The sequence below is a fragment of the Miscanthus floridulus genome, chromosome 14, assembly GCF_019320115.1.
Source record: "Miscanthus floridulus cultivar M001 chromosome 14, ASM1932011v1, whole genome shotgun sequence".
Classification (NCBI taxonomy): Eukaryota; Viridiplantae; Streptophyta; class Magnoliopsida; order Poales; family Poaceae; genus Miscanthus; species Miscanthus floridulus.
The window spans coordinates 5,976,654-5,985,311 of record NC_089593.1 but is presented as its reverse complement, the minus strand read 5'-3'; the positions used below and the strand labels follow the sequence as shown (position 1 = coordinate 5,985,311).

Sequence of the window (8,658 nt, the reverse complement as noted above, 5' to 3'; positions counted from 1 at the left end):
CAACCTATGGCTCCTTGTTTTTAAAGGGATGCATATGCGAGTTTTAAAACACATAGCAACAAAGCAATGATGTCAAGCTATCAGTTAGTTTTGTTTTAAGGGCGATATTGTATAGGGTTGTCTTTCAAGAAACTATATATAGGCTTCTTGCTCGATTTTTCTCACAACGAGCACGCTGAAGTTTGCATCGTTGCATCTTGGTCAAGTCTGAAGGGCGCCACCTTGCTTCGAAGTACTTGGACTCTAGCTTACTACTCTCGACTTCATTTCTACCTGCAGAGGCAATTTTGCTCCACGTTTTGCATAGTGGATTGATGAGCCTGGTTCTCACTGACAATTGGCTCTTTGATCTCTTTAATCGAGACCTCCGTAGAGCCAATTATATACAAGATACTCTTGTTTGGCCTGAATTCTTTTCAATCTTGCTGTCTTTCGTAGGATCTACCAAGGTGTTATGTCATCATCTTTTAGACCGTTCGTGGACCGTGTATCATGTCAGGCATTTATATAAAATCACCTTATTTCCATTAGAGCCACCATTTTCTTTCACGGAACGACTTGAACCCACCAGTATTGTACGCACCGTATATGTTGATATATATCTGTGTATATAAACTTGGTTAGATTTTTTTAAAGAAAAAAGGTTGAGTGTTATAAAATAAAACTGAAATCACCCGTAGTATATATTTTAAAACGAATGGAACAGAAATGGACTTATACTATTACTAAACAGGAAAGCTCATGTGTATAAATAAATAAATAATATATATAGGCAGCGCGATATGATCTAGCTAGGCAGAGGAGGGAGAGGGAGCGGTTGGCACGGGCGGACAGGCACCGCACCGCACCGCGCGCGCTTGTCCGCTTGGCCGGCAGGAGCTAGCGCGCGCGCGCGCCTTGCAGTCCATCATTCCAGAACCAATCAATAATCAAGCATGGCGCAGCAACCGGGCGGCCGAGGTGGGGAGGAGGGAGGAGGAGGGAGGTGGAAGCAGGGGGCCGGCACCGGCAGCAGCAGCGGTGGGCGGTACTGGTGGCGACGGTGTGGATCCAGGCGCTGACGGGGACCAACTTCGACTTCTCGGCCTACTCGTCGGCGCTCAAGTCGTCGCTGGGGGTCTCCCAGGAGGCGCTCAACTACCTGGCCACAGCGTCGGACCTGGGCAAGGCGCTGGGGTGGTCGTCGGGCCTGGCGCTGCTCCACATGCCGCTCCACGCCGTGCTCATGGTCTCCGCCGCCTTGGGGCTCGCCGCCTACGCCGTCCAGTACTGCTGCCTGGTCGCGTCCGTCGCCGTCCCCTACCCTCTGGTACGTGCGTGCGTGTCGTCGTCATTGTCATTGCTTGGCGGCGTGTCCAGCTGATGTTCGATCGTTGAGGTTCAGCCGTGGTTGGCAGGCAGTGCATATACGATACGAGTATATGCCAGTCACCCTCATCGATCAATTACCGGCCGCCTCGATCGTTTCGTTTAGTCTATGAGAAAGAAAGAAAGAAAGAAAGAAATAGCCAACAAAATAATAAAAGAAGACAGGAATGGACGTAGACGACGATGGAGAGTCTGATGATGGGGAATCAGCCATCAGGGACGGTGGCAGCGAGCAGCAATGGCCAATGGCCGGCCCGGCGGAGCAGAAAAGGACGCCGGGTTGTGCTTGTGCTGTGCATGCCGCTCGTCCTTCCGTCGGTCGCGACGACCATGCCGTGCCGGCCGGCTCCTATTCGGAGGCTTGCTGTGCTTGTATATTTGTATTTGTATATATATATTCGGAAACACCAAGCAAGCACGCTACACCACTGAGGGCTGGGCTGTGTGTGGGAGCTAGCAGCTCCACGCCTCCGATCCATCTGGCATCTCCTTTCCTTTTCTTGAATCGTATTTGCTCAGCTGCACCCGTCGGAACGGATCTCCAGGGTCCTTACGTTTATTATCCGAACGAAACCATTCTCACCTTCCCTCTTCTTTGTTTCCCTTTCCTTGCCCTTTTCTTCTTCTTCTTGTTATTTTACTGCGCGTGTTTATTACAGAACACAAGTTTAGCATCACTGGATTCGTATTTCAAAGCTTTCCGACGTATGGTGCTGATCGATGTTCTTGCCATAAACTATATATAGTCATAAAATTTTAAAAATAATGAGGTTTTTTTTATATATTTCACTCTCACATAGTGATTATTGTCTTTGTACAGAAAAAATCTCTCCAAATGGTAGTGTTCGGATAAATATTGGATAAATAAATAGTTAGTTTCTAGAATTTCATTCTAAAATGCAAGTGTTTGGCATTCTTATTTTTCAATCACGTTCTCATGCATTTTCCTTACAAAATCCAAACAAATGGCCGAGCAAAAGTGACATGACATGAGATGGGGATTAGACATCCATCATCAACCAGCGGAGTATCCAGCAATAGTTAAGTTACTTCGTCAACAACCAACCGTAAAAATTAAAAAAAAATCAACCAACCAACCAGTACATTTCAAATTCAGTCTGAGGTCTGAATTGAATGTTATCTGCAACTAACTCAACTCTGCTTTCCTCCTACCAGTCTGCCTCTGCTCTGCTTTGACTGCTAGATGAGCCACCTGCACAACACGCGCGCTCTCACACCACGCGCTCGCCCACACTTCTGCTTCTTTATTTGTCTAAACCCTTAAAAAAAATGTTCTTGCTTCTGTTAACAAGCAAACCATTCAAATTCATTTACCCCAAGCACCAACAGTACACTATCTTTATCCAAACGAAATAGTCTTGAAGGACTAGTACTAAGTTCATACACAAAGTTTGGTAGGTTCTCAGCCACCGCCAAAAAAAGTCTAGCATCACAACAACAAATACACATCGCATGAGGCATGCCATTCCATTCTCACAAGTCACGGCTGCATCATCCACCTCAATACATTCAGGAGAAGTATGTGGCATGTCACAACACATAAATGGAATCACAAAGTTTTAAGGTCACATTGCCACGGTGCCGTTACAAAATACTACAGTTTTTGATACCTAACCTCAATTCCCAGCTCAGCTACTCAATGCCTACCACATATCTGGGTACTGGGAATTGTTGAGGAAAATGAGATTAGATGTCCCATTCCAAGCACGTTCTAAAAGCATTCATCACTACATCTTCAAAGGAAAATAAAAAGGATGTACATTCTTCTAGTAGTAAAATGCATTCCGGACCCTATTGATAGACCTCCCAGCATAGAAATCAACCCTGCAGTTTTCAGTAGATAGCCTATATTAGCATACCGGTTTTCTTGACAAACTGATTGCAAACACTTCACTCAGAATGTATTCAAGCCAAGATGTAGAGACGACAGAGGTTAAATAGTCAATTAAAACCATAACATGCAAATGCAATTTATATTAAACTTAATTATTTGATCAAATTCTGATTCATATGTTGGGCCCTGCAGGTGTTCTTGGTCTGCTTGATAGCAGGGTGCAGCATCTGCTGGTTCAACACAGTCTGCTTTGTTCTCTGCATCCGCAGCTTCTCTGCAAACAACCGCTCCCTGGCCCTCTCCCTCTCAATAAGCTTCAACGGGCTCAGCGCTGCCTTCTACACTCTCTTTGTGAATGCCCTCTCCCCTTCCTCCCCAGCTGTATACCTCCTCCTCAATGCAATCCTCCCTTTTGGTGTCTCTATTCTTGCACTCCCAGCAATCCTCCTCTGCCACACAAATGACAGCCACCTCCAAAGTGCGCCCAGGCATGACAGGCGTGTCTTCCTCGGTCTCTACATCCTCGCATTCATCACCGGCATATATCTGGTGGTCTTTGGATCTTTCACTGCAACCGGCTCTACTGCATGGGTCATCCTCACAGGTGCCATGGTCCTCCTCGCCCTTCCTCTCATCATCCCTGCCTGCTCCAGTTGCTCATATGTGGATACAGATGGCCCTGACCCTGCATCGCCACTAAACCATGATGATCCACATAAGCCACTCCTAGTCAGTAACAATCATCGGATGGAGTCCAATGCGATGGTGCAAAAACCAATGGAGCACCAGACGCAGGGCAATTGTTGTGGAACAATAGTGGGCAAGGGCCGCCTGGAGGCCCTCGGTGAAGAACATAGTGCAAAGAAGCTCATTCAGGTGTGTGGACTTCTGGCTCTACTACACAGCCTACTTCTGTGGAGCCACTGTTGGCCTGGTATACAGCAACAACTTGGGGCAGATCGCGCAGTCATTGCAACAGCAGTCACAGCTCACCATGCTACTTGCTGTCTACTCATCCTGCTCCTTCTTCGGTCGTCTTCTTTCTGCACTACCTGACATCCTTCACAGGTATCTGTTTTGCTTTATACACAAACATATATCTCATCATATCACATGCTTCCTAACTAAAATTTGTATACAGGAAGGTGTCACTTGCTCGCACAGGGTGGCTTGCTGCTGCATTGGTCCCCATGCCAATGGCCTTTTTCCTTATGTGGAACCAACAAGATGCAAGCACCCTGGTAGCAGGAACAGCACTAGTTGGCCTAAGCTCAGGGTTCATCTTTGCTGCAGCAGTGTCAGTGACCTCCGAGCTCTTTGGACCAAATAGCGTTGGGGTGAATCACAACATCCTAATCACCAATATCCCGCTGGGCTCACTCCTCTATGGCCAGATTGCTGCCATGGTATACGATGGAAATGGCCAAAAGATGACAGTAATGGATAACAGCACTGGCATTGTTGACACCATGATTGTGTGCATGGGGATGAAGTGCTACTCAACCACCTTCTTCCTGTGGGCTTGCATCACATTTCTGGGGTTAGCATCAAGCATAGTTCTATTCATACGAACAAAACCAGCTTATGCTGCTGCTGCTGCTAGCCGGTCAAGTTGTAAGCACCTTCACCAAGTTTCCAGTTAACAAAGAAACTCCTCCATCAGTTCCTTACTGATTTGAAACCACAGTTAGCTTGTACAAAAAATTGACTTTGTTCTAGGTGAAATGGGCTAGATACAATACACAAAATGAATACCATGACAAGAGACATCAAGAGGATAGAAAATTATCAGCTTATCAGCTGGTATGTAAAGTACAACCAGTATTACCTTTACTGGGATTAATACTAACAAGTAGGCCCAAGGTTGGATGAAGTCAGTTTGGAATGTTTATTACTGGTTGACTGAGACATGTGCAAAATCCTCCGTATTTACTGTTGTTATGTACGTTGAAATTTCGACCAATGAAAACATGGCATTTCAAAGGAACGAATTATTTTTTTTGAAGTACTTCTCACGGTAATTCTAGTAACATCTATACCTTAAATAATCAACCTAATAACTCTTATACATTTATGATCAAAGTTAAAAAAGTTTGATTGACAAGAATATTCTGATTTGGAGCTAGTGCTACTTAACAACGTATCACATGGTAGAGTTCAGAGCAAATAACTTATCTTTCAATCTTTGTCAGGGCAATAATGTTTACATTAAATAAGGATGGCAGCGAGTTCTCTAAATAGCAGAAAATGACACGAAAGTTCTAAATTTTGGAAGGATGTCCTAGATGGACCACTCCAGTGAGCTGTAATAAAAAAAGAAATATAATTCAGTATGGAGCCCATGGAGCATTCGATTCAGGCAAAGAAATGGACCTTTGTCACCTTTCTGAACATATAATTTTGTTATTATATTGTTAAATAGCACGGTAGAAAGCGAATCCAGTGTGGACACATGCCTATGAACCTTTAAACATTCCTGGAAGCTACCATCCAACAATTTCAGAGAAGTAGGAGAGAATATTCACTGGAATGCAAAAAGAATCACATTTGTATTACTTCATTTGAGGGGTTACAACTGGAGGATGTGAATGCAAATACTTGAACAAAACAAAGATGATTGGAAAGTAATGGCTTAATAGCTGATATGTTAAAGTACAAAACCAACACACCATTCACAGTCCACAGAGCATGAATACTAACAAGTTTGCCCAAGATAGCATGAGTCAGTTTAGACTGTCGTTGCCAGTCAAATAGAATTGTGTGCAAAATGTTCCATGTTTACTGTTTTTATGTTATACTTAATGGCTTAAAGTATGCAGGACTTCGGAGATTGGATCTGATTGGCTTTTCAGCTTTCTGCCTAAATTGAAGTCAAATAACTTCTCTTTCAATCTTTATTAAGGAGATACTGATACAGCAAACAGGGGATCAATGAGTTCTTCAGATAGGACAATATGACACAGAGAGTTTAAATTTTGCAAGAATGGTCAGGATGGACTACTAAGGTGTTGAAAAGGAACTAAACTTCATTGAGCAATAGTTGAAAAGGAACTACACTTCAGCGAGGGATCCACAGAGCACTCAATTATTGTACAAACAGATATACAACTTTCACCTCTTTCTATACCTACAATTTCGCTGTTATAATGTTAAAATAACACATAACAAGTGAAATCCAGTCTGAAAGTGTATAGTTTGTTCCCTCGAAAAAAATAAATAGCTTTGTTACCTATAGCCCTTCAACCTTTCCTGGAAGGTACCATCCATCCAGCCATCAAGCTATTTCAGAGAAGTACGACAAATTATTCACCAAATGCATAAGACTGGCATTCATATTACCTCATTCAAGGGTCTACAAATGGAGGATACAATCACTTGACAGGACACATAACTCATGACTGTTTCTTCTGTTCTTCGTCATGCTTACGCCATGGGTTCAGGGCTTCCCTCATAGCTTGGGCCTCTCGACTGCTTTCCCAAGCTCGTTTTTCTGACTCCAAGACAACAACCTTATCATCTGTAGCATCATGGGGGGAAAAGGTACAGAAATGTAAGAGGCCTTCCTATGCAGCAGTGAAAAAATAGAGAGCCTGACAGGATTAATGGTACTAGGCAATCTGAACTTGTGTGGCCACCAAAGTATCAGAAGTTGGGATTGTTGTTGTTAATGTCAGTCCTGACCACGGCGATGTACGCCGGCGGCGAGGACGAGAGCTCTGTGAAGAACTCAACACAACACACACACGATCACTTGGACTCGAGAGTTTTTGGTGTTGCGCACAACCTGCAGCTTTTCTGTTTTTCTTCTTCACCTTTTATTGGAAGGAAATACAGCAGAGATCAGGATCGTGTCGCTGCTCCTTGCGGCTTTGTCGCATGTCCATCCCCACGCCCGCAAGTGCGCTCACGTCCGTATCCCAGGCATCGTGGACGAGCTATTCTCGGCCCACGGCCTCCTATGCGCACGGCTGCCACAACCTGGAGCTCATGCGCTGCTAACTGAACTAACTGAATGACAAAGCAACTAACTGAACTAAGTGAATCCTATGAACAAGAGTTACTAACAGTTAAATGGGAACATGCACTGAAGCATCAAATTAAAATAGCCATCCCCCCACCCCCTGTATTTCCCAAAATGAGCTGATCTGAATTTCTATGACAGGAAAATGCAAGTGGCAATTGGATCTAGAAGTAGAAATGCTGCAGTTGAGAACTTTGCAATCTGCCTAAAGGTACCTTCATGTTGGGGAAAAAAAAAGTGGGGACTGGATGTATGCTCTCAGATGGACAGCCAATAATACTTGTTTCAAGTGTGATTGATTATTAGAAATCAGAAATAATATATTACAAGGGTGAGGGGGGTTGGATGCTGAGCAGAGCAGGGAGGGAGAAGCGTACAGAAGCCCGTGTGGATCATGAAGAGCTCCATGGCAGCGCCAATGGAGGCCCCGACCGCCGCGATCTTCAGGTACCAGCCCGCGAACCTCATGCACGCACCCTCTGGATTCGTCCCTCGGCCAGGGAGAGTTTCCTCTTAAAAACTGCAAGCTGCAAACGACGCATAACGCGGCACGAATCGAAGGCCAGTCCCATGGATGGAATGGATGAATCTCGCGGCGAGTGCTAGTCTGCTTGTGGGGATAAGGTAGGGGCGAAGGGGCGTTGGTACTTACGGGTCGGAAGCTAGTGGTGGCCGGAGATGGGGACGGGGACGACGGAGACCAAAGCGGCGGCGGTTTCCGGTGAAGACGAGTGGCGGCAGTGGCAGTGCTCCGCGGCGCCGGTGTTGGGCTCATCGAACTGATTCCATCGCGGCAGTGTGTTGGCTCGGCCCCGTTCAACTAATTCCACATTGGCCCATGAGCCCATGGCGGCCTAGCAGGGAAGCCCACCACAACATGTATTTTTTTTAAAAAAAATTCCCGATCAACTTTCTCAAAAAAGTGGCACGGTACATTTTTTGTCCATAAAATTTTGAAGTATTATTATTAATTTTAATGTGTTGAAAATGGTACGGTTAAAATCCTTAACACGTTTTTTGCCATCGATTATTTTTTTGAAACAATTTTTGCCATCAATTATCAATATGTTTATACTATTATTAATTACTCCTTATAGTGACCGGAGGAGCATACGCCTCTTTTATTTGAGTGCAATTTTAAATCCGATATCCCCAAGGGGCACGGTGACTGAAAAAATTTAAAATGATCATTTGGCCTAAATTGAAGGCGAGTATAGCAATCTCGAAAGATCTATTTGGCAGACTTGTTCCAAGAACCACACATATCATTTGATTCATCTGAGAACCTGCTCCTCGCAGAACCTTTGGAATCCAATTTGCACGGCCATGGTCCACACAAAATACTCCTTCCAAAATTGTCAGCTTTCTAACGTATCTATGCTCAAGCAATCAGTATCAGGCTGTCTGCATCGCC

General features: G+C 44.7%; 1 long non-coding RNA gene and 1 pseudogene across 1 annotated transcript; one reads left to right on the top strand and one right to left on the bottom strand.

The window, feature by feature from the left end:
* Window positions 1-987: 987 nt before the first annotated feature.
* On the top strand, window positions 988-6,598 carry LOC136504457 (protein NUCLEAR FUSION DEFECTIVE 4-like; annotated as a pseudogene).
* Window positions 2,930-8,340, bottom strand: LOC136504461 (uncharacterized). The gene is made up of 2 exons (XR_010770889.1): window positions 7,622-8,340; window positions 2,930-3,213 (listed from the first exon to the last, which is right to left on the bottom strand). It is a non-coding gene; the product is annotated as an uncharacterized lncRNA (long non-coding RNA).
* Between the last annotated feature and the right edge of the window lie 318 nt (window positions 8,341-8,658).